The following is a 26,705-nucleotide window of genomic DNA, read 5'->3' as shown; positions in this document are numbered from 1 at the left end:
TTGCCTTGACCTCAGAGATCTGCCTGCCTTTAACCCCTGCCTGCTAGGATTAAAGGCATATGCCACCATACAAAGCTATAGATTATTTTATTTATTTTTATTTTTCTGTGAGCTATAGATTCTTAAGCATAAATACATCTTAGCTAGTGTTATGGTTTGATTATTCATAACCTTGAATAAGAAAGTATGGAATCCACAGCAGAATGGTAATAAATAGTGCACATTGATTTATATATTATATTTAGTGGATATATGAAAACCTACTATGTGTCAGACAGTTTTTAGTCTGGGAACCTAAGATATAATCCCTGGTTCGCAGGGCTTATTTTAAAGATGTAAATATTGTTGATTTGGAAATCCAGTGTGGTGGTGCACAACTTTAATCCTCACACTTGTGAGCCAGAGGCAGGAGTATCTCTGAGTTCCAGGTCAACCTGTTTTACATAGTGTGTTCCAGTGCAACCAGGACCACATAGAGAGACCCTGTTTCAAAACAAACAAACAAACAAACACAAAACAACAACAACAAAAACAACCAACAAAACAAACAACAAAAAGGATTCTTGCTTTAAACATCAATGGCACTTAACATTTTAATTAGCATTTTCCTCTTGGACTAATATAAATGTAGCAAGTTTAATAGTAGTGAAATACTTCCTTTGTGTTTGCGATTTTTCATGTGGACCTGTTTTCTATCTATATACTCTGGTCTTTGAATGCGAGATCCTTGTATAGCCTATCTTCCTTACTCCTTTTTTTGTTTTGTTTTGTTTTTTCCTGTTCTTACTTTTCTGTGTGTGTCTTCTGTATGCAGTGTGACAGCATTGATTGCAGCATCCACAACTTTGGAAGGCAGGCATTTTTGTCGCTCTCCATGGTCCTGAATAGTCACAGTTGGTAACTTCTTGTTGCCATATTTCTTTGACCAAACTGATTATTGTCCAAACAAGAATTCAAAACAAAGAGCAAAGGTTTACAGAGGACAGTGAAGGTCACAATCAGAAAGGTTTATACAAAAGATTTTTTTCTTAAAAACGCCTTGCATTATATTCATTCTTTCAACAAAAATTTAATGTACAAAGCACTGCATTGAGTGAAACTACAACAACCTCTCAAATAGACAACTTAATTCGATTTTATGCATCACAACCTTTTTTCCAATTTGTTACATTCATGAATGTCAGACATCTTTTTGGTGATCAAAAAATTCCCATTGTCTGAGAAGTAGTTGTCATGATGTAAGCTATTGGTGTGTATTCACTGAGCAAATAGCTACATAGAGCTTCCATCAAGGTTGTATCAATTTCTATACCTATTATTCTTCCATACCTATCCATTGCTTAGTTCATAGTACATGTCTTATTTAAATTTCTATTGTTATGATACAACACCATGACCACAACAACTTCCAGAGAAAGTGTTTATTTAGTTTATGGTTTCAAAGGATTAGAGTACATGACTATCATGGCAGGGAACATGGCAGCAGGCAGTCAGACATGGTAATGAACCAGTAGCTGAGAGCATACATCTTGATCCACACACACAAGACAGAGAGAACTAACTGAGAAAGACATTGGCTTTTGAAAATTCAAAGCCTATATTCCAGTGACACACCTCTTCCGACAAGGCTACATGTCCTAGTCTTGCCCAAACATTTCCACCAATTGGGAACCTCACAGTGAAAATTTTGAGGAAATGTGAACCTGTTTTATTCAAGCCACAACAGTAAGAATTTTGTATTATGTACTGCTAGTAAGTAAGTAAGTAAGTATTAAAATGTCCCAGATAATAAAAGTCCATATAGAGCTGTGGTGCTTTGAATGAGATATTTCCTCATAGTCTTAGGCATCTAAATAGGTGGTCTCCATTGGTGACACTGTTTTTGATAGGCTTAAGATGTGTGGCCCTGATGGAGGAATAACGTCACCAGGCTTTGAAGTTTTCAAAAGCCATGCACCATTTCCACTGTGCTCTCTCTGCTATCTGTGTCATGTGGAGATATAAGCCCTCAGCCATCAGCTTCCAGTTCCAGTTGCCATGCCTGCCTACTGCCTCATTTCCTTATTGTGATGGGGATAGACAGTAGCCCTCCAGAACAGTAAGCCATCAATATACCTTTCCTCCGTAAGTCGCCTCGGACATTGTGTTTTATCACAGCAATTAAAGAAAAGCCTAAGTAATATAAGATCATCTTAGATATTTTATATTATTCATTACACGTATTGAAACATCACTGCAATTTTATAATTAAAAATCATTAGATGTCTGTTTTACAATGGAAAGGTTTGTGTTTCTCTTGATAATGACATTTCTGTTCTCATAGTCATATAATCTTACATTGTTAAAGTGTTACAAACTTTTCCCCATCTCCTTTATTCCTAATTATGTCCCAATATCTGGAAACCTTACTTCAGCAACACAGTTAACTTACCCTTTACTTTCCATTTTAGTAAGTTTTGGATAGTCACAAAATGTGTTACTGTCGATGTAAAACCCATATCATTGTCTTTTGTCTATTTCCCAACTTATTCACTGTCTTAGTTAGGGTTTCATTGCTGTGAAAAGACACCATGACCAAAGCAACTCCTAAAAAGGAAAACATTTAATTGGGGGCTGGTTTACAATTTTGGGTGTTTAGTTCATTATTATCATTATGGGAAGCATGGCAGCATGCAAGCTGACATGTGGCTGGAGAATTAGCTGAGAGTTCTCCATTTTGATCCAAAATCAGCAGGAGAGTGTGTACCACACTGAGTATAGCTTGAACATAGGAAACTTCAAAACATCCCCCCCCCCAAAGTGACACACTTCCTCCAACAAGGACACACCTCCTAATAGTGACATTCCCCATGGGCCAAATATTCAAGCACACAAGTCTATGGGAGCCATATTTATTCAAATCACCACAGTCACCATGGTTTATAGCTAATTAATTTTATAACACTGATCAGTCCCAATATTTACTTCTGTGATAGCTCCTCTTTCATTTAAAATAAGTTTCTATATTTATATTTTAAAAAGCACACTATGATTCTTTTATGACTTTCAAACATTATTTAAACTTTGATGTTTAATTTGCTTGTGAGATAAGCAACTGTTTTGCCCTCTCCTTTTATTTAACTGACCTTAAAGGAGTTTTACAAATTGCTACAAAGCATTTGAATTCTTTATGCAGGTTTACCAACAGTGACATGTTCTCAGTTTGTGTCATCATTCATCGTATAGATATTTATGAATCATCTGCAAAAGTATTATAAAATGAGTGCCATTTTCTGCTTCCAAATATTTCATTATAAATTAATTTTAAAATAGTTTTAAAAGTTACTTGTAATTGTGTGTATGGGTGTGTCTGTGTGTGCGTATTTGGAGGTGGCCTAGAAAGCCAGAGACTTTACATACTCTAGCTGCAGTTACAGATAGATGGTTGTGAGTGCTAGGAATTGACCTCAGGTGCTCTGGAAGAGCAGTGTATTCTTTCAATCACTGGGCCATCTCTCCAGCCCCTTATTATTCATTTCTTAAGAGCAAGTGCTTTCTCAGCTATAAAATAGTAAACTATCCCATATTAAAATTAATAATGATTAATTGTAAATTATAATAAATAAAACATTTAAGATATAGACTGATATTTGTTCATTATTTGCAACATGTCTCAGATAGATATTTTCCCCAGACTATTATTCAGATATAATAGCTCTTTTCAATGAACTTGACAGTATTCTATTTTATTATTCTTTAGTATTGACTTTTTCTTTAACTTTAAAGTGGCTTTCATCATGTTCTCAACTTGCAAAACTTTTGAGTTTGTCTTTGCTTACTCATGAGTGCATTCAGCTAGGCCTTTCAGGCTTGGAACTTTAAATAAGTTATGCTAATAAGGCCGTTTCCTGCCTTGAGTTATGACCTTTGGCTATCACTTGTCGATTCTAACTTTGATCACTTGGTGAAATGTAATGTTCAGATTCATCCACTATAAGTAATTTTTATCCCCTGGTAATTAAGAACCCGCGTTAGGTGACAAAAATATATTTAAATGATTCTCCTCATCCTTTGCAATATTGCTTTGCAGTTTCTTCCATCAAGACATAGACTGCTCAAACAGAGGCATGCCTGGAAGAAGCCTTCCTTGACAAGCCTGAGAACTTGGGGATATTGCAGATGTTTATTGTTTTGGGCCATTAAGACTTCAGATGATGTGTTATGCAGCAAAAGCTAATAATTTCTAGAAGGCACATCGGGACTCCATAAATACCAGTTACATACATAACTTTTGCCAACAAGATTTATGAATCTTGCCCAAGTTAAGTATTATTACAGAGGTTGTGAAACGGTATTGCTTCTTTTTATAGCAATGACAAATGTAAAGGTGGGGGCTATATGTCTCTCAAGGACACACATGAGTTGGTAAGTTATTGTGCCCGCATTTGAACAGTAATCTTTTATTTGTTGGTCCATGGCATTTCTCAATGTGTCACGGAGGTAAACGGCCTGATGTCAGCATTGGAAGTCACAGGTGAGAATAATAAAGACAAATTCTTGAAACTCCCTGGTGTTATCAGTGTGACCTTGTATCCTATCACATATATTAAATGTTAACCCCAGTTAAATGGTTCATAATTATTGCTAATTTTTATTTTGATACAAGTATCGCTATATTGTCTTGGTCATCAACAGCTGGGTTCAAGTCATACTATTACCCCAGCTTCTCTAACAGCTGGAATTGCAAGTTGATGTTCTATATTTATAGTACCAGGATATGATAATGTGGAAGGAACATTTAATGTGGTTATACTAATTTAGATCGATAATTAATTCATGAAAAGCTGCAAAGCTAAATCTCTAGAAATTGCTACTCCCGAGTATAATCAAGAACATCATTGACACATTACATTATAATTAATAGTTTCATATGTTTGCACAATATAGCTCTTAATATTTTTGAAGTAGCTGTCATATTGTCCCCTATTGCGCCAAATAAGTCACGCCTCATAAGAGTACTGTAAGAAGAACTTGTCTTTTAAAAAAGATTTTAAAAAGTGAACAAATCAAGGACCAAAGGGGTGAATGAGCAACTAAGCAGATTCTTGACCTGAGCAGCCCCAGGTTTCCTGAATGTCCCCACACCGCAGTGAGGGGTATGTCCCCACAGAGTCTTCCACATCCCACTGCTTGAATATTGGAGCTGTGCCTTGTGCCAGACACTCTTCTAAAATGCTACATATATTTTAACCGTGTTTAGAACGGCAGATCTTCTGTTACCTGATACTTACACATTAATTTGGCTATGTACACCTTCCTGAAGGAGAGATTCAAAGCCCCACTTTTTTCCTTACCCCCGCCCCCAAGATTACACCAGAGCGCTCTCTCTGAGATAGGGTTCAATTACAGGTCTCAGGGGGCCGGCGGGGGGGGGTGCATTGGGTTCCAGGATCTTGTTAGGGAATCTAAACCTTAAAGGAGAAGACACCAAAGTCTGTCTATCCCTTCTGCTTCAGAGCCTAAGCCCCAAGTCACTGGCTGCATCTCTCTACCAAAGAGCTGACCGGCAGGGTGCGGTTTCTGGAACTTTCCCCGAGGGCAGTCCCCAGGTCCTTGGTTCTCTTCTCCGATGCTCGCTGGCCCAGGGGCGAGCACTGGGTATCGCAACTGGGCTTTGTGCCGGGGCAGTGGGGGTGGGGGTCAGGGCTGGCGGCGATGTCCACACACTCTCCGGGCTAGGAGGCGACCCCACAGTTGCTTTTGGGGGCCGTGCCTGCCAAGTATCGCGGGACTTGTGCGCCTCGCAGGAGCCGCGGCTCCGGGAGCAGCTGGAGCGCGCTCGGGTGCGCAGCGCCCCAGCCCGGGGAGGAGCGGGAGCCGGGCGGGAGGAGGACCGGGGTGCTGGTTACGTAAATGATCCTAGCCCAGTGACAGGCCTCCGGGCTGGGGCTGCGGGAGGGGGAGGGCCCGGCAGAGGGGGCGGGGGCCAAGTGACCAGGCGGTGGCAGCTCTGCCGAGGTGACAATGTGCTAGGAGCCCCGCTCCGTGTCTCCTGCGCCTCCTCGGCCTGGGCGCCTCCTGGCAGCGCTCTCGGAGCCTCGCGGCCGCCTGCCGCGCTATGAGGGAGCATCTCCGGGGCTGGCCGAGGCCGGGGCCGCCTCGCTCTGCTCGCCGAGAAGTGTGAAGAGAGGCGCGGGTGGGAGCCGGGGCTGCGCGCGGCGGCGGCTCCAGGTGAGCGCGGCTCTCGGCGCAGCCGACCACTGGCCGGGCTGGATCCAGGCAGCATCCCGTGCGCGGACCGCCGAGCTCTCTCCGCGGGATCTCGACAGCACAGTAGCAGGTCTCAGTCTTTCTTCTCTCTCCCCTCTTCTTGGTGACGGTTTGGGACGGACCCCTTTCGGACCGCAAGAGAGTCCGGCTGGGCGCCGCAAAGTCCCGCCGGTGAGTGGCAGGGCGCAGAAGCCCAGAAAGGTAGGGGCACGGGTGCCGGTGGATCTGGAGAGTCTGTCTCTGGGGATCCCGGAGCTTGGCAGCCCGAGGCTGCAGGCGCGGCGGAAGGATGGAGAGGCGCAGAACTTTCTGCAGCCGCCCGCCCGCCCGCTCACCCTCCTCTAGGATTTTCCCGCTACCCTCTGAGCTGGGATGCGCAGGTCCCCATCCACGCCCTGGGGGCGCTCTCCGGTGCCTTAAGTGCCTTAGCGTCCCTTCCTAGGCAACTTTCTGTATCAGCTGCAGGCACCCCTGTGTACGATGCTGCGGGTGCTACTACTCTTGACACCGGAGCACGCTCTGGTTCTTGGATATTTTCCTCGACAGCTTGCTCTTTCTGTTAGTACCCCAGCCGCCCAGTGTCACATTCTCCTCTTGTATGCCTCTGTCACTGACTCAGTTTGTAGGTCTGATTTTCTTTCAGGCTTTTGGTTCCAGTGCATATGCACCATCCTTGCGTCTGTTTCTCTTTCATTCTGTTTGCTCCGGTCTTTCTTGAGCTGTCACAGTGTCGCTGATGTACTGTTTCTTTCGTTTGTCTCTCCTGCAGTGTTTCTCTCTTTCTGTGTTTAAGCCCCTCGTTGCCTGTCTCTTCCCCTGCTCCCAGTTTGCTAATCCATAGATGCTCTTGTTCTGGGAACTCCCAGATGCACAGACCTCCTTATTTTGCGCCTTTGGGCAGGCGGGAGCGAAGCAGCTTTCCTGCATCTGGGCTGCCTTGGAGCTGAATGAGAGGTTCAGGGGCTGGAACAGAGGGTGTCACTCCAGCCTTCCCACCCAAGGTCCAAGGGCATGGCGCTATGGGAACCCAGTCCGCGGAGGCTTCTGGACTGACCAGCAAAAGCAGTGTGAGAGAGTGAGAGCCCCTCACCTGTCCTGTGCCTTGGACTGTGGTTAGCTGAATTTCCAGGTGGAGAATCTTCATTTTCAGCTTTCCAGATAGCTAGGGGAGACTATTCGATGGATGGGCAAATAGAATCTTAGGGATTAAGGCAAGGCAAATGTCAAAAGGTGGATGCTTGCATGAGGTAAATGCATTGCTAATGAGAAAGGAGCTCTGCCTCAACCATTTCACACTCAGCCTTTAGGAGAGCAATGTCCCCTGGAGATACACCAGCCTCTCTCACCGGAGTAGCCTACAGATTTATTTACAGGATTAAGGGTACTTGACCACCCCTATGGCATTTTTGTGGCCTGGGGGGGGGGTCCCCAGCTTTTGGCAAAATTTGTTGCTCAAAATTAATCAGCCTCTCTCTCTCTCTCTCTCTCTCTCTCTCTCTCTCTCTCTCTCTCTCTCTCTCTAACACACACGCGCGCGCACACACACACACACACACACACTCGCACACACACTATGTTGTTGTTGTTGTTCATGCCCTCTAGTGTTAGAGAAACCTGCTGGTCTGAGAATTTTGAAAAGTAAGCTCACACTACTGGTCTTCACTTTTGGGCTTCTCTCCTCCAAGGGTCTCTCTTCCTTTGTCATACACATTCTTTCCTTTTCCTCATTGGCTTGCGACTGCATTCCTAATCTATTCTTTCTTGATCTGCAGTCTTCCTCTGCTGCAGAATTAGATTGGTAATATTGAAACCCTCTCCTTTTGACTTCAGAGATAGATGGATCTGGAGAATGTCCATTGCCTAAGGCAGGTTTTGAAGGTTTAAGAAAGGTGCAGTTTTTTTTTTTTTCCACGTTTGTCACAAAACAGGATTTCTCAACTCCTTTTTATTCCCTTGATTACCTTCAACTCCATTGAGAATTTGGATGGCTGTTCTTGCATGATTAAATAAATGCTTTAAATTATTTTCTTTATTGCCCATCCTATTTCAGGATGTAAGGGACATGCTAATAAGGGGCACTTTGTATCAGACCAGGCTTACAGGAAAAGAAAAGAAGGGACTACAGGGTGTTGCCAATATAGATTAGTTCTGAAACAGAAAGTCATGAGTGGAACCAGTGCTCTCTGACATGTAGACTTTGGAAGTGTGAGGAAGCAAGCATTTAATGAAAACCTGTTGGTTAATGGATTAGAGTGCAGGTCATGTCAAAATTGTAAGCAGCTCATCTATGCTAATGAACCTAGAATTAAATTTACCTCTACCACTCTGCTCCTGTTTCTGTTCATCTTCTGTAAGGGAGAGCTGAGAATTAGGAGGGTGGATGTGGGGGCAGAATTCTCTGCTTCTTTTTCACAGTCCCAATGAGCACTTTTACCTCTCTCTGCAACAATTTAACTTGGCAGATACTGTTGGGAACTTAGAGACTCTGATGTGTGTCAAATTCAACCCTCCTATCTGAAAGTAAAATAGGATGTGACTTCATTTTGGGTGAATATGTTCACTTTGTTCTTTAAAGATGAACACTCATTTTTATGTAAATAGCAGATGTATCAGCTTAGAAATATTTGGGGACTATAAATTAATCAGAATGCTGAATCACTTACCCTAAATAGTTTATAGATCCCTTACGCTTCAAGGTGCCTATGAGAAGTGAGATGATACACACACATGAGGATCTGCCTGGCAGACTGGAATGTCGAGCTGTTCCAATCTTCTTTTGATGCCTTGCTAGTCACCACTTCCAACAGTTTATCATGGATTTGTGCAGGAGCATGTTAAAGCAATTGAATCTTCTAATATCACTTGTAAATTGCTTGATACCATCATTTTTACCTTAATTTTGTATCTAAAAATAACAAGGGTAATGAAAATGGAAATTCTGATACTGGTTGAGAAGCCTTATAATTTCTTATTGATCTATGCATTTAATGGTTAAACTTAATGTGAATTCATGTCAGGTCAAGCAATGTTATCAGAACGAAATGCATTTAATCTTGCCACCCTGGATTTTACAAGTGACGGTCTCAGCAGGAACATTTCTATTCACCATTCTTTGCGATGTGACTTATTTGGTACTGTGAGCTTATGCTGTGGGAATTGTAGGAAGAAGGTAAGAAGCAATATTGATACTTTTAGTTTTTTTTCTCCTTCTTCTTCTTTTTCTTTAAATTGGGCAAAGACAGATAGTACTAAAAGAAACAAATTGAGAGCCCAACTCTACTAGAATGAAATCTCAGCATGTAAAGTAAGGGAAAACCCTGTTTTTAATAAATTGTCACTATGTTGACAGTTATAGACAGTTCCCAGAGCCCTATCCTTTGATGCTTTGCCTCGAAAAGTATAGTGCTCGAAGTTACACCTGTGGTAGTAACACAGTACTGACTGTGACATTCAATGTATCATTACCTCTTGGGGTTGTGTGTCTATCAGTGGGAAAATGCAGATATCTTAAATCTAATGGGATCTGTCAGGATCACTGATTCTGAGTGAGTGTGTGTGTGGCAACTTATCAAGGAATTTCAGCTGGGTTTTATAGAACACCACAACACAGGGAATTCATAAATATACGTACTCAGTTGATTAGATAATGTCTTTGATGACCTTTTTAAAAGCAGCACATTTTTCCTAATCAAAATCACATACATATCCCCTCCACACCACCAAGTATATGTTTGAGACTGTAAAATACAGTTACATTTATGCCATTGTATGACTTGATAAACTGCTTTTGATAAATTAGACTTCTATTTATAGCTCTTATCTTAAGGTACAGTGTTTGATTAAAGTCTTGCCATCCAGGTTTCTAAAGAGTCTAGTTTTCCGCTGTGAAATTGAATTCAAATCATCTTGGGAAATGGGTATTTATATTAATTTAGTAATAGCTGGATACACATTCACAACAGATCCCCTAGAGCTAGGGTTACATGTGGTTGTGAGAAGCCTGGCTTGGATGCTGGGAACTGAACTTGAGTCTCCTGCAAGGTCAGTAAGTGCTCCTAACCTCTGAACCATCTCTAGGCTTTCAGACCTTCTTTATTTTTTAAAGAAGTGATTGAGTCAATGGGTGGGTGCTGTCCAAGGTATATGCTGTCAGGATTTTAATATGCTAGAAAATTAACTGGGAGTATTTCAGTTAAACTGCAGTGCATTGTCACTAAATCTTATTTACACTCATGTAGAACATTCAAGGAAAATTGTGATTAACCTGATCATCAGCATGTTCTGAGTATAGTACGAGAGATGAGCAGACACAGTAAACAGAATTTAAATCCAATCCTACAAATCAAAAACATCTAGATGATATCACAGACAGTTGTAAATGTCAGCTTAGCCTCTTGCCTTATATTAATTGCTTTGATTTTTATAAGCAATACATCTCTTTTTTTGCTATTAATAAAATGGGTTTTTAACATAAGAGGATGATTATGTAGCTTCTTGTAGATCTGAAGCATAATGACTGATTTAATTCCCTCTTAATGGCTTATTATATAATTAGTTTCATATAAAGAGGATGAGATTTATATGACTATCAAGAACAGAACCCTTAGTTGGAAGAAAGAAAATGGAAACCTCATGAAATACATCCATTCCATCTTACCAAAGGGGGGATTAAAAGTAGTAAATTGAATTATAACTGGTGTCATAACAGAAAATTATTGCATACATAAGTTTTTATACAGAATATGGTAAGTAAATACCTGATGGGGTTTTAGAATATTGCATCAATATAACAGCCATATAAGAATGGACTGACTAGAAATCTCATGACACCTGTATTTCCTGTATCAAACTGATATTTTCATTAAGAAAAAATATAGTATCAACTCCATGTGATCTTTTCTTTTGCACGATAAGAATGATTTAAAATGTCTGCATATATTATAATTAATTTACAGTGGTGGACATTTTAACACTGACTGAGATGAAAGAACTGAATTTTAGAGAATAGTTGTTCAAGTTGAGTAAATTTAGCTCCATCTACATTTTTTCTTATTGCACGTTACTTTTTTCTAATTTAGCAACTTTAGTTAATAGATGGAAATTAGTCACAATGTTCATTGTTCTTGGAAAGTTTTCTCAGTCTGGACCACAGCCTTACCTGTATCCTGCCTCCCCAGGCACCCACATATTGAGGAGCAGCACAGTTGCCATAACTGTGATTCAGTGAAGCATGGCACCTCCAGCATCTTTTGTTTACTTTTTGGTTGTGATCCTGTGTAATAAAATGTGGACCTAGGGAGGATGCTAGCAGTTGATTTGGCTTCAGGTTCCCACACGCCTGACTGCAGAGATGGTTGGAGGGTGGAAATGAGAGGTTCCTTTGCTGTAGTTAACTACAAGTCAATGTCAACAAGATGGTGACCCAAAAGAGCATGTTGCCAAACCTTTTTCCTCTGTCTTCTATATAAGGACTGTGACTCCAACTTAGGCATCAATTTTCTTCATTTTGCCATGTTAAGGGTAAAGAACTTCTTACTCATAAGTAAGAGGTTTGTATTTAATGGGAGCAACAAATATGTAGCTTATTTTCCTGAAGTACTTCTAACAAATTTTTTAAAATTACATCAGAATAGTTTTATGTTTATTTAAAAGGTTGTGAAAGCCATAGTGGATTTCCTAAAGTGTTGTTATTCAGTATTCTATTCTGATTGAATATCAACACTAATTTATAATTACTTATACTATCTATATAAGAGAAAAAAATCCCTTACTTTTAATGAATCTTCTGGCTTTTATTTCTTTGACTTTTTGGCACTTCACTTTTAAATGAGTATGTAGCCACTGACCACAGATCAGGTTTACTCAGAAGAATTTAAGCTTGCCTCTGGTTTCCCTTTAAAGCCAACAGTGTGCTTATTATTTCTCAGTGTGATTTTTCTTTTCTCTCCAGAGCTTTTACTTTCCATTCCTCTTTCCTCCTTCTGGCTTTCCCTACTTTTAAATTATCTTTCTTCTCTGCATTGTAACTCTTCATGTGACTGGCAGAATTATAAACTGGCCATCTCCAGCATGTTACAAATCAAGTAAATAAAAAGCAGCTACTGTTCGTTTAATCATCTGGTCCGTGTAGGTCCGAAACAGACTGGAGAGCTCTTGCATCTGGGTCATTTAACAGGAGGCTGGGGATGCTAAATTCACATCTCATTACCTTTTTCTACTTTTAGAATTCTGTGCTTGGGCCCTGTGGTCACTTGGCATTTGGCTGGCTCATGGCTCTAGAGAAATGCTGTTATTTGAGGCTATGCCAATTCTAACCAACACAAGGCTGGTTCTCTCATTCCTTGGTCAGAGTTTCCTTTTAAAACGAACAATGTATGTTTCATTACCAAGCGTAGATTATTGACTTCTTGCCAAAAATTTCTTATGACACTGATAGATTGTGATGCATACTTTTAATTATTTATGTTCTGCAGTCCCATCTACTTAAGAGAGTAGGTACTAGTTCTCTACTGGAAGTCCTAGAACAGACATTTGCCATACATTTTAAAAACACTCTTCTTGTTGTGCCTACGTTGAGATGAATTGTAGGTAATTGGATGGTGCAGCTGAATTAACACACTGAATTGCTAGTTATGAGACACTTCATTTGCTGTTGCCGGCCACAATGGGCCCATTTTGCTCGTACAATACACACATTCTTATTATCCGTATAAGATTGTAATTGAAGTAGAACATGTATGCCTCACTTCCACTCCTTCTGTTAAGAAAAATAACCTCCCCAAATGTAAGGGACTTGCAAACATCTCATTAAATAATTTGGAACTTTGATGTTCTTTCATTCATTCTTCTCTGTTTATCTCTTTTTCCTCTCTCTCTTTCTCTCTTTCTTTCTTTCTTTCTTTCTTTCTTTCTTTCTTTCTTTCTTTCTTTCTGTCTGTCTGTCTGTCTGTCTGTCTTTCTTTCTTTCTTTCTTTCTTTCTTTCTTTCTTTCTTTCTTTCTCTCTCTCTCTCTCTCTCTCTCCTCTCTCTCTCCTCTCTCTCTCTCTCTCTCTCTCTCTCTCTCTCTCTCTCTCTCTCTCTCTTTCTTTCTTTCTCTCTCTTTGAGACTGTTAATCTGTTGTCTCCTTCTCCTCTAAAGGGCTGGGAGTAAAACATTTCAGAACCAAGAAGTCAGAGTTATAACTTCTTTACCATGTGTGCCTTATCATCATTGCAGGAGGGCATTTATTCTGAACTAGATTATTGGCATTGTGCCTGTAATTATACATAGCAGTGTAGTAGGTTATTCTTGGGGTGTCATCATTTTGGTATTTTAGGGATAGTTTGTTGTTGTTGTTTTGTTTTTGAGGTTACTGGATGTAGTTTTTGAGAGCTGAGTGTTCACTTTAAGAGGAAAATTTGAGCGCTCATTCACCTAGCTGTTGCTTTAATGAGCTCACAGATGCAACTGTGACAAGGTGGATGAATAAGTCAGAGGGATCTGGAAGCTGTCATGGAATGGTCTGAAGTTGGAGTGAGCTACTATGTCAAAGATCTCTCAAGGCTCAATAAAGCCAAGAAACATGGGCTAGAAATTATCTGCTGGGACAGCATTAGCTGAACAAATGCAACTATGACCAGTTTTTCCTCTCTTTCTCACCAGATCATCTACCCCTAATCATAAACTAAATGAAGTCTCATGAATCGCAAACAGTGAGCAATGAGGGATGGATTTTCAGAACATAGGGAAGTAAGGCCCTAGGACTCTGACCCTGTAACCCCCTCCATGATCAGGTTCCAGATGACCCTAAAGCAAAGTCTATTAGTCAAACTTACTCAAGTACCAAGTGACTAGCATTTTCTTTGAATTTTTCTTTATTGTAGTTTTATTTTTCCTTTTGAGACAGAGTCTCATTCTGTAACCCACATTGTCTTGGACTTCATCCAGGCTGGCCTCAGACTACTTACAATCATCCTCTTCCTTCCGTTTCTCAAATGCCAGAGTGACAGGCATGCAGTCACGTGAGCTTTCCCGCATTCTTTTATTTAGGGTCTATTTTTAAATTAATTTTTTTCATACAATGTATTTTAATCACAGTTTCTCCTTTTCCCCACTCCTCTAAGATCCTCCCCATGCCCCTCTCACCCAACTTTATGTTCCTTCTCTCTTTCGTTCAAAAAACAAAAGCAACAAAAGAGCTTCAGGGAAATGAAAATCCAAATAAACAACCAAGTACCAAAGAGCCAAAAAGTCCACCCCAACAACAACAACAACAACAGCAATTCCCCAAAACAAAACAACAAACAAGCAAAAGTCCATGGAGTTCATTTTGTTTAGACTACCTGTCCCTGGGCATGGGGTCTGTGCATCAGTGTAGTTGATATACAGTGACATTCTCCTTGAGAAAACTGACTTTTCCCTTGGTCACTGTGTATCAACTGCAGATAGCTTCTGGTTATGGATGAGTCTTGGGACTCTGAGTGGCTTGAACCTGATAGATACCAGTGATCAACAAACATTTTAGAAGTAGTTTAAAACATATTATGAGATGTCTACAACATGAAAACTTTAAAAAGGAAGGCCAAGTCAAAAGAAAACTCATTTGAAACCAGACACTGGTATGGTATTAAATGTACAAATGCAGCTATCACCAGTTTTTCCTCTATGTCTCACCTGCTCTTCCATTATACATAAACTAATGAAATCTCGCGGACTACAAAGTGACCTTGTAAAATACTGAAACTAAGGAATTATAATTTAGGTTTTTTATGCAATTCTAGAAAACTTTCAATCTTATACAAAACAAGGGGATGATATAGATATGACACCTGAAATTTGATAATTGTTAACTTTCTTAGAACAACTTAAAATAATACAGATATTATCTCAGTAACAAAATCAACATAAGATGGAAATAGTAAAATGTAGTGAATTATCACAGATTGTATTAAAATTAAATAATTAAAATTCAGGTATGAAAACACATGTAAACATCAGGTATGAATGAATTTACTTTCTCAAATATATGAACCAAGATACTTGCAGTCTATAAAAAATTAATAAAAACCAAGGATGGAGAAAAATGGACATTTTCATCGAGTTATTATAGACTGCTATTGTCTGTAGTTACTAAAAGAAATAACAACTATGATGTAATCCATAAAACTTTGAAGACAATCAATGAAGACTATTGGAGAGAAGGTTGATAAAATGAGAAACATACTGAAATAATTCAGAAAATATTTTGGAACTGTTTAATTTGGGGGGCAAAGTTGTTGTTATTGTTTTTTGAAAATCTTTGCATAATTCCACATGCACCTTCCAGATTTCTTTAAATTCCACTGATTCTCTTTGATTCACTTAGCTTCAGGAAGGTAAACTAAATTTGAAATTTTTATTGTAGAGCTAATAAATACTTAAAGTGATTTCACCACAGAGAGAAAGAGACACTGCCAGGCACTGTGTAGGGAATGTACTATATGAAGATATGTGACTGTTTTCACTGGATATATTGGTACTTACTTGGTTTTCTACTATATCGTTGGGCTGAAAAGACAGCATTGGGTTCAAGTCTTGATAAAGACAACTAGTGAACATTCTAGCAAGTTTCTGAGTTCTTTGGATGCCAGTGTCCTCATCTTTAATATGTTAGAATACCCACTATCATTTATCATTCTAACATGTACACACTTTAGAAGCTGCATCTACCATTTTCACTGAGCATAAAATTAATTACAACCTTTCTAGGTATGTTGAATTCTGAGACAAATGCACAATTATTGTATTTTCTGGTTAATAGCAAGGTGAATATTACTGTCTTAAGAGTGGTTTGGTACTTTTGAAATAAAAAATCAAAAATAGGTAGCCTTTCACAACATACCCATGCATCTTTATTTTCTTAATTGGTAGTAATTATTTATCAAGTAGGGGTTTTTAATACAATTTTTCATCATTTAAGATTTTATTTTTATATAATTAAAAATAATTATCTTTAATTCAAAATAAAGGAGAGCACTTCTAAACCATTATTTAGTAGGCCCATTTCACTTCTATTTTCTGAACATTTTAAAAGTGCTAAACAATAATTTCAAACAACATTTTGAAGTGGTTTGCAGACAGTACAGCAGAAATTTTCTACTTACTTGAATTATTTAATTACTCCTACTGCCCTGATTATCTGATATCTTGACATACTCACAGTAAAGTTGCTGGATGAGGATGGCCCTGTTAGCATCTCACACATGTAAAGCTGTGACCATGTTAATTTGCCAGCTGCTCTTGGAATTTTCACTGTCCTTACCATTTGGGCTAGTGCTTTGATTTTGTTGCTGATCAAAACCAATTATTTTAATGGTGCTCTAGCCAGTCCTATGAGTGCAGTGTTATTTTCTTCAGACACACCAGAAAGAGGGCATTGGATCCCATTACAGGTGGTTGTGAGTCACCATGTGGTTGCTGGGAATTCAACTCGAGACCTCTGGAAGAGCAGTGTGTGCTCTTAACTGCTGAGCCATCTCTTTAGCCCATGCTTTAACATTTGAAAACTATAAACACTTCAGTGAACTGTATACAGGTCCCATTGTAGAGTGAGATCAAAATGAAAGGGGAAGAATGATTAGAATGAATGAAATGGTTTGTGTGTTTGGTTGGTTGGTTTTGTTTTTGTTTTTTCTTTACCTTTGAGTAAATGTTGAATGAAATATATGGACAAACAAGGCAAAGTTAACTTTACTATAATCCCTATGTTGAATTCAAACATTTTGTGTACATAAGGATAGGAATAAAAACGAATGAACCATGTGAAAACCCAGCTCCTGTACACAGGGATGATTATAACCTGTTGATCTCTGTCATGTCAGATTTCAAGATATTGACTTGGGGAAGGGTAACAGATCTTGGTCCTACTCTGTCATATGGTTTGATGAATCAGGGATGCATAGAGTTTTCTTTGAATGGTGAAATGCCTAGCAATTCAATAGCACCTTTCAGCATAATGATTAATTGGTTTTACGAAAAGAAAACCCTGAAAGTCAAACCATGAGCAACTGTAACACACAATTAGAGGCAAAGACTTGCGTTTAAGATAGTAGCATTTGGAATGTCACAAACAGATGAAAAATTCTGACAATCCGATGACAAGGGACAGTTATGTAGTCAGCATAAAATGTAGACTGGGCGCCAAGGTTTCTTTGAAAGCTTTATCTACCGTTACCTTAGTTCTCTCAGCACTGTGAGAAGTTTACTGTTCATCTTAGTAATTTCAATCACAAGAGGGTTGACATGGCAGAGTGTGCCATACACTGTTTGCTGTTTGCTGTGTTTTGTATATAGTGACTGCACTGTCAGTGTGTTGTTATTACAGACGCTCCTCTTCCACAGGTCATCCCCTGTCATTTAGTGTGACTGATGCCCAGTAAATCCGAACTGCTTTATCAATTTCTAAAATAAATTTATCAGACTTGAAAGACTCATTGTATGAAGCTACTGCAAACTTGAGTTCTGGGTGACAATAAATGAGGAGGAATTAAGAACAGGAGTGGAGCCAAGTGAAACAGAAAGAGTAAAACTGCATCAGTGAAGTATTTAGAAATTTATTGAGAAGAGAAAAAAATGAAGTCAAACATGCATTCACTTTGGTGTGACTGCTAGAATATTTTATTCAGCACACGTATGTATGATGCTGAAATGCCCATCAGGACAAAAAGTGCATCTACCTTGAAAGTCATAAGCATCTTCACATATTTGGGAACTTCCAAAGTCACTGCTGAGTGCTTTTGTTTTTATTTTTGTTTTTGTTTTGTTTTGCTTTGCTTTAGGAGTTCTTGGTTAAAATTGTGGAGCCATCAGTATCTCTTTATTTTCTGATCAGCTTTGACTGTGTTGTTTTCTAGTGTGGATGATATTTCTCCGAAAGACCCAAGAAGCAGCTGAAAGAATCAGATGCAGATATTTGCACCCAACCAATGGACAGAAGCAGCTGACCCCTGTTGTTGCATTAGGGAAGGCTGAAGGAAGCTGAGTAGAAGGGCGATCCTGTAGGAGGGACAGCAGTCTCAATTAATCTGGACCCCACAGATCTCTCAAACACTGGACCTCCAAACAGTCAGCATACACCAGCTGACATGAGGCCCCCAACACACATACAGTAGAGGATTTCTGGGTCTGTGTTGATTCAGAGATGATGCATCTAAACCTCGGCAGTCTGGAGGCCCCAGGGAGTTTAGAAGGCAAGTGAGGTGGGGGTGGGGCATCCACGTGGAGACAGGTGGGTGGGGAGGAGGTATGGGATGTGAAACAGTCAGATGGTGGATGGGGGTATAAAAATTAATTAATTAATAAAAAATAAAAGAGAACAGGCTTCTAAAAAGTGAAAAGAAAAGAAATTTGAAGAAAAAACTTTTTGGTGTATTTGCCCATGAAAAATTAGTGAAAATTTAAGACTTATAGTCATCTCAGCCTTCCCCTGTGAACAAAGATGATGAAGCAGGTGTTTTCATTCTTCAGAGACACAGGCTTCATTTCTGGTGTGTGATGTAAGCTTGTTTTTAAATATATTTGTAGACTTTTAATTGTGGACTTAGTTTCCTTAATTTAAAATAAAGTGTAATTTGAAATAACAAATTGAGATTCATTTGTCATTTAGAAATATTTGAATTCTAATTCTCTTTTCTTGTCATAGCAAGAAAATATGTTGTCTTGAGCAGGGATAGTTTGTCATTTCCTTCACAATAATTTGTGCAAATGATAATTATACGTAAATTAATAAACTGCTGGTGGGAATCTAATGATGTTTCATGCTGGTTTTGATTTATTTCTAAATTATTTCCAGAATGTTGAAATGTAGCAGAACTAATTTTTTAATATAACCTACAACTTTCTCAACTCCAAAAACATTTAATGAAGAAATTTTGTAAACCAAGCTAGCAGAGAAATATATTGTATTGTGCTCTTTTAAATTGGGGTTGGCTTGCAGGTTCAGAGAGGTTCAGTCTGTTATTGTCAAGGTGAGAGCATGGCAGTGTCCAGTCTCATGTGGACCTGGAGGAGAGTTCTACATCTTCATCAAGATGCAGACAGAAGACTGACTTCCAGACTGCTAGGAGGGGGTCTTAAAGCCACACCTCCAAGTAGTGCTACTTCCTGGGTCAAGCATATTCAAACCACAACATCAATGTTGTGAAATCTTCATATTCTAGTCATTATTTAAGTGACCATTTATTTTTTCTCATTGGGAATGAAATATCTTTTCTAGAGTTGCTGAAAATAATATTAAGTCCCTGGGTTCCATTTTCTCTGCTCTGGCTGCCTCCTATTCTGAAAGTTCATTGTTGCTTTTCCGTATTTTAAAACCTACTAAGAAGTTCCATAGTAAGGTTCAATAACTCTGTGAAGAATTTCTACTTAAAAAATATTTGAAATCAAGTAATAACTCCTGGCTTGTCTGGACACTTTGTGTGGGGTTAACTATTTTCAGCCAATGTTACATTAGTCCCCAGACAGACAATTGATTCATCTTGTATGGCTGTACGTGTCTGCCAAAATATTACACCTCCTGTAATAATTTCACATTGTGACAGCCCTCTGAGAGTTAACTGTTGACGTTTATTTTTGAATAGTTTTGTTTTATTTAATATTCAGTGCTTTGAAATCTAATAACATCAGAAAAGGTCTTTGGAAGTTAGTAACAACACTATGTTCTCCAATGCTCTCTTTGTCTCTCCTTCTCTCTTCTTTCTTTGTCTCTGTCTCACTGTCTCCTGATTCATGATCATTTGTTTCTCCAAAGGGTACTACTTTGTTTTTTTCGTTTTCCTTCTCTCTTATTCCACTTTCCCCTTCCCTTCTTCCCTCTCCAGGTTCCCTCCTTTCTTTTCTCCCTTTTCTTCTCACTATGTCCCTCACTCTGTCTCCTTCTCTTCTTTATCTCTTCCTCACTCCCTCACTGCCATTTTCTTTTTGAGACAGGGTCCCATTCTGGTATCTTATAACTCTCTGTGTAGATTACACTGCTCTAGCATTCAGATTGTTGCTTGTCCCCGAGTGCTAGAATTAAAGGTTTGTGTCAATGTGGCTATTTTTAAACATGGACATCCATGGTTTTGTGTTCAGGACACACTCAAGCCAGACATAAAGTACTGAGCTTACTTATGGCAATTTAGATATATTCTTGACTTTCAGTTCAGAGATTTTCCTGCCTCTGCCTCTCCTCCCTGAGACTGCTGGGATTAATGATGTATGCCACCACACCCAGTTGTCTCATCTTAAAAGCATCACTATATAAGAATATAGTTTAAGTAACCCTTCTGTGGTGTTTCATTCAAACTGAAGCCTTTATATGTGCTGTGTATGTACTCTAGTATCAAGTTCTACCCTACCCTACCTCTAACCAACTAAACTTGTCTTGTGATCAAGTTTCACTCTATAATTCTGATCTTTAACCCACCTCAAAATTTCACATAACCTTTCGCCCTTGCCTCATAGTGATACACTTTAAATCTTACACTCAGTAATATTTTCACTGTTGTGAGTTATTCTATGTTTTTGCTTTCAAATCACATATATCTATTACTTGGTATAAAGTGTTTTATTTCATGATTTTAATCATATCATACATATTTGTCATTTTATTACAATTCTCTAAGTGCCCATGAACTTTTATTTGTTAAAGGGCTTCATTTCACAATGAGCCAGGGTATAAAATTATGGACCAATAAAATGTTGCCACATTTTGATAAATAAGAGGTTGCACTTCAGTGGTGCATGAAATGGTTTCTGCTTAAGGAGTCAGTTATATACACATTGTGGTAAGAAATCTAGCAGGAGGTTTGGGGATCTACTTACGTTAGGAATTATGCAAATGCAAGATCAGGTGCTCTTCAAATCTCATCAGTAGATACTTACAAAGGGTTTTCCTGCTCCTAGCATGCAATGACTGAGTACATTTGCAGTCCATGCACTGGGTGGGGGTTGGTGGGGATCCAGTAAACAAAAAGTCCTCATATTCCTTACATGTCTGCACTTCTTGGCTGCCAAAAGTCTCCTATTACTGTAATAGTGGTTTTCTTTTCCCTGCTTCTGAGGCTTATCTTTATGGCCTGTGATGAATAACATCTGTAGCACAGAGATGCTCTCTCGACAGGCCCACCCATTCTGGCAAGAAAGGGCTGTTTTACCACAGAGAAGATTAAAGATTATCTGTTGCTTGAACGAAACACCTGCTAATTTTTAATTTACATATATGTAATGGTATATTGTTTTATTAAAGATTTAGTTTTTCTTTGTGTCTTCCTTAATATTTCTGTACTGTGCTGTAGCATCAGCAAGTGTGTGTCTCCTCGGTTGATTTCCTGCTGTGCAGGGGCTTCAAGGGCAGGGAATGTCTGTACTATCCAGAGTACTGATAGAATGAAATGCTTGGCTGATTGCTACCAAGGATGCCATTCAGAGCACTACATTTCTTTCGCATGCATCATGCACTGGGTACCAGGGATAAAATTCACTTTCACTCATGTTGTGTCTAAATTGAAAATCTTTCTGTGCTATTCTCTTTTCTCTTTCTTTCTTTCTTTCTTTCTTTCTTTCTTTCTTTCTTTCTTTCTTTCTTTCTTCCTTTCTTTCCTTTTTTTTTCTTGAAGACAGGTTTGTGTGTGTGTGTGTGTGTGTGTGTGTGTGTGTGTGTGTGTGTGTCTAGTACTGGCTGTCCTGGAACTCACTCTGTAGACCATAGGGGCCTCAGACTCTGAGATCTGCCTACCTCTGCCTCCCATGTGCTGAGATTAAAGAGCATTCTACCATGCCTGGCCTTTGCTATTTTCCTAACCCAGGTTTACAATATCTACTTACAAGAAAATTCACATGTTCTTGCTTTGGTTCACATATATGCCAGGGACTCCTTCTGTAATACCAAGTCCATTTATTGGAATCTTACTCTATCAAATAGCTATTATACCCAGATTGATGCTGGGTATTATTTTGTGGCCTGTTTCTCTTCTCTTTAAGCACAGAACTCCTGCAGCATACTGTACCTCACACAGTTCAACAGCCTTGTCTGCTAATGCTATTAAACCTGGCTAGGAAAAGGTTTTTCATTCTCTAGGGAGAGCTGGTCACTGGTACTTGTTTTCTATCTCCTTAAATCTGCTTATTCTTGAAAAGGAACTAATCAAGGAGTTGTCTTGCTTATGGATGCTCAGGGATCATTTAATGTCACTTTCCTGTTCTGTGGTAATTTAATAAATAAATTTTAACCTGGATTGTAGATACATATCTACTTTTGTCTCACCTTTATAGGCCATGGCATCCAAAGGTAGCGACTTCTTTTAGTGGCTTATCTAGCAAAATGCTCTACGCAATTAAGTCCTTACCATGCACATTTAACCAGATTGCATATGCATAGCTAGGCCTGTGGGCTTCTGAGAGCTGCAGCAGTAGCTACTTTGGAAAGTGATGCAGACCAAAAAGTATTTTTGTGTGTTCTTCCCAGTAAGACCATCAGAACTACTTTTCAGCTGGGCTGTTTAAGTGTTTCCCATGCAATTGGTTCTGTTCTGATTTCCACCGCCAATTAGTCAGAGATTGTATACTTGATGCATTTCTTGCTAAACTCAGTGTCTGTTTTAAATAGTAGTATCTTGACAATGTTAACCCAAGCCAACGTTAGAAAGAGATCTTTAAACATTATTTTATTGATTCTTTGTGAATTTCACATCATGCACCCCAATCAAAGTCGTCTTCCCATCCCTCCATGTCTACCCCATATCCTTGCAACCTCCTGTACAGAAGAAAACAAAAAATAAAAATAAAAAATAAATTAAAATAAATCTTGCCATGGAATCTTCAGTGTGTTGTGCTGTATGACACAGTAGACCCTTTTGTCCAAACAACTGTTCTTTGCAAATACTCATTTCAAGGATGCTTCTGAGGCCTCTGGCTTCTGCTACCCCGTCAATGCTGAATCCTCTGGAGTTCTTTTGGATATCTGGGGGTTGTCCTGTGTCATGGAGATTCTGCAGCTTTGATTCTGCAGAACTGGCTCCTTTGTGCACTCTAGTAGTGCATAGAAGAAGTAAATATTGGGGTAAACCAACTCAAAATCCTACATCTGAGCCTGGATGGTAAATGAGTTTGTTAGCCTGTGGCTGTTCTGCTTTCCCAAAGAGAAGGATAGGGCCACTCTGGTGTTCTCATACCCTTGGAGCCACATCTCCCAAACCTGCACCCCCAGGGCCAGCTCTACTGTGCTGCCAAGGCAATTTGACAGTGCTGTAACAGTCGAGAGGCAAGACAAGTTCTCTCAACTCACCCCAGTGAGGGGTGGGAACAGCTCTATTTTATACTCATACCACCACGTCCAGCTTTCCTACACTGTCCAGAGAAGAGTGGCAGGTGGGCCCATTTCCACTGCAGAGGGGTACAACCTACTCTCCTGAGTTCATGCCTTCCAGGGCCAGCTCTCCCAAGCTCTCCAGGTGAAGGAATGGTAGAAAGAGATCTTTAAGGGAGAATCTCGTTAGCTTACCAGCACTCAGGCAAGGAAGTGTTAAAAAATAAGCCCAGTCACTCTAGTATGCTACTCTAAAATAAAAGTATCACATAATATATTACATAGTCTTTTGTATAGTCCATTTTGACAGTGAAGGAACCTCTCATAACATAATTCTGATTATGAGAGTCTGTGTTGGCTACAGTTTATGTCAATTGCACACGAGGTAGAGTCACTTGAGAGGTGGGAATCTCAATTGAGAGAATGCCCCCATAAGATCAGGCTGTTGGCAAACTTGTGTGGAATTTCCTTAACCAGTGATTGATGTGGAATGACACAGCCCATTGTTGGCTGGTGTTCCTGGGTTCTATAAGAAAGTGAGATGAGCAAACCCCAAGGAACAAACAAGTAAACCGTGCTTCTCCATAGTCTATACATTAACTCCTGCCTCCAGTTTCCTGCCTGGTTTGTGCTCCTGCCTCTGTTTCCTATTGTGGACCATGATTCAGGATAGGTAAGATAGATAAACCATTTCCTCTCCAATTTGCTTTTGATATTGTCTTATTCAGAGTTTTCTTGCTCTGAAGAGACACCATGACCAAGATAACTCAAGAAAATATTTAATTGGGCCTGGCTTCCAATTTCAGAGGTTCAGTTCATTATCATCATGGCAGGAAGCATGGCAGCTAGCAAGCAGACATGGTGTTAGAGACAGAACTGAGAGTTCTGCATCTTGATCAAAGGCAACCAGGAGGAGACTGGAATTTCAGTCTTAGACTTAAGCATGAGATACTATACAGGCCACACCTCCGAATACTGCCATTCCCTGTGGGGTAAGCATTCAAACACATGAGTTGCTGGGGACCAAAGCTATTCAAATCACCACAATCATGGCCCTACATCAATGGTAACCTTATGTAAGACAGACAACTAGCTGGTAAATCTTCAAAAGCTCTAAAGGTCAACTTTCAACATCTGCAGCCTATCAGTCACAGTCCTTTGTAGGAGTCTATCCTCAGTGGCATTTTGGATTGACTACCTCTTAGCACGTTTCGTCAGAGTTGCTGAATTTTTCTGCATGATATAGACACATAATGACTGTACATGTCTCATTTCCTTATCCAAATTCACTTAAAATGTCCCTTGTGGTTGATAATTCCTTGTATAGTAATTTCTCCCTGAAAGGATGATTTCATTTTCTGTCTTTTCATGATAGTTTGTTGCCATTGATGCTGGTATTACACATGTTATTATGGTTTTGTCCCCACTGTCTCCCCTCAAAGATCATGGGCTCTTTCACAATGACAGTCTATCCTAGATTATCCCTTAGGCCCCACAAAGGACATAATATAAGTAATTCAATAAGTGCCTTGAAAAATTACTATTGATTAAGGAGAATAAAGGGCTATCAAATGAGGCTTCTAATATTGTCTGTCTCTTTTTCTGGAATATGATGAGAAAATAAAAATTACTGTAGTAGCTTGCAAAGACAATTACCACAGAGTTATTACAATCATGGGTCCAGGAGGAGGCTAAAAGCCATTTTGTTCCAGGTCATATTCACACTATACTTCTAATTGGGCTGTGCAGTTCAAAAGGCCACTGTTCTAAATTTAGGTTTAAAGATGTTCAGAATGGTCTTTAGTGTTTTTTTCTTTTTTTAAAATGAGCTACTATCTAAACAATCTTTAGTCCCTGAAAATTCAGTTTTGATTTATAGCAATGATGTTTGCATTTCTCTTAATTTAGCTTTATAACTTGGTATTTAGCTAAATCTTTCATAAACTAATATAATGAAACTATTACCATTTCACTTTGTATATTATAAATTTATCAGTTTTGGATTTTAAATATATATCCTAACTTCTTAAATGTCATTTTTCTGTTGTGTTATTATTTTAAATGTGATTTGATAGGTAAAGCACAATAATCATTCAATCTATGACAAATGTTAATTTTCCTTTTTTACTTTTACATGATTTTTTTTTTCAAGACAGAGTTTCTCTGTGTAGCCCTTGTTGTCTTGGAATTCCCTCTGTAAACTAGGCTGGCCTCAAACTCAGAGATCTGTCTGCCTCTGCCTCTCAAGTCCTGGTATTAAAGGCATGCACCACCACTGCCCAATGAAAAGTTTGATATACATGCATTACCTAGAAATTATGTTTTCCACCTAGTCAGCCATCTTTGGGAAGAGAGGCCCCTAGGTCTTGCAAACTTTATATGCCCCAGTACAGTGGAACGCCAGGGCCAAGAAGTGGGAGTGGGTGGGTAAGGGAGCAGGGCAGGGGGAGGGTATAGGGAGCTTTTGGGATAGCATTTGAAATGTAAACAAAGAAAATATCTAATAAAAAATAAAATAAAATACATTAAAATTTCTCCTTGTTATAATAGAAAAAAATGAAAGTATGTTTAATCTATGATTAGAGGGCCTAAAGTAATTAATACTCTATTATTATAGTGAGAAAAAACCCCACGTTCTTGCTATATATTGTTCATATTGTAAGATGGCCTTGAAATGTCACCAGGAATCAGATCCTTGTTGCCTCGGGTCCACATAGGTGCACATTTTGGAGTAGCAACATAAGGAGAGCATGAAGAAAAATTAGGCAAAGAGAAGCCAAACATTATCACAGTTTACTGAGTTTTCAAGGTCGCATCACTTAGCTTATGGCCCATTTTTGTCCACTCCCACTTCCAGCTCCTTCACTCCTGGCGTCCTACAGAGTTCACAGGTGTGCGATTGGTTTTTACTGAGGCTTTTACTTTGGTTATTTTTGAGATTTTTAAACTGGTAAAAGATTGTGTTTTAGTATCTTACATATTTTGTAGCAGATTTGGAAAGTTAAGATGTGTATAAGAAGGGAAATTAAAGTTACATGTAAATCACTCTATATCATTTGTGGTGATGAAATTAAATTACTTTTACATAACATAGTAATTACAATTGCTAGCATCTTTTTTTCATCTTGATATTGAGATAGCGTCTTGCTATCT

General features: G+C 39.1%; 1 protein-coding gene across 4 annotated transcripts in view; it reads left to right on the top strand.

The window, feature by feature from the left end:
- The first annotated feature begins 5,980 nt into the window (after nucleotides 1-5,980).
- Galnt13 (polypeptide N-acetylgalactosaminyltransferase 13) overlaps nucleotides 5,981-26,705 on the top strand; it is a 692,094-nt gene continuing 671,369 nt past the window's right edge. For 2 of the 4 annotated variants that reach the window (XM_021153165.3, XM_085834905.1), the window contains exon 1: nucleotides 5,981-6,319. The gene's annotated coding sequence lies outside the window, so the exon portion shown is untranslated. The other 2 variants (XM_085834906.1, XM_085834907.1) reach the window with 2 other exon arrangements.

The sequence above is a fragment of the Mus caroli genome, unplaced genomic scaffold (genome assembly GCF_978045245.1).
Source record: "Mus caroli unplaced genomic scaffold, Mus_caroli_1 scaffold_2, whole genome shotgun sequence".
NCBI lineage: Eukaryota > Metazoa > Chordata > Mammalia > Rodentia > Muridae > Mus > Mus caroli.
The sequence above is the reverse complement of the archived record's forward strand: the minus strand, read 5'-3'. Positions and strand labels throughout refer to the sequence as shown.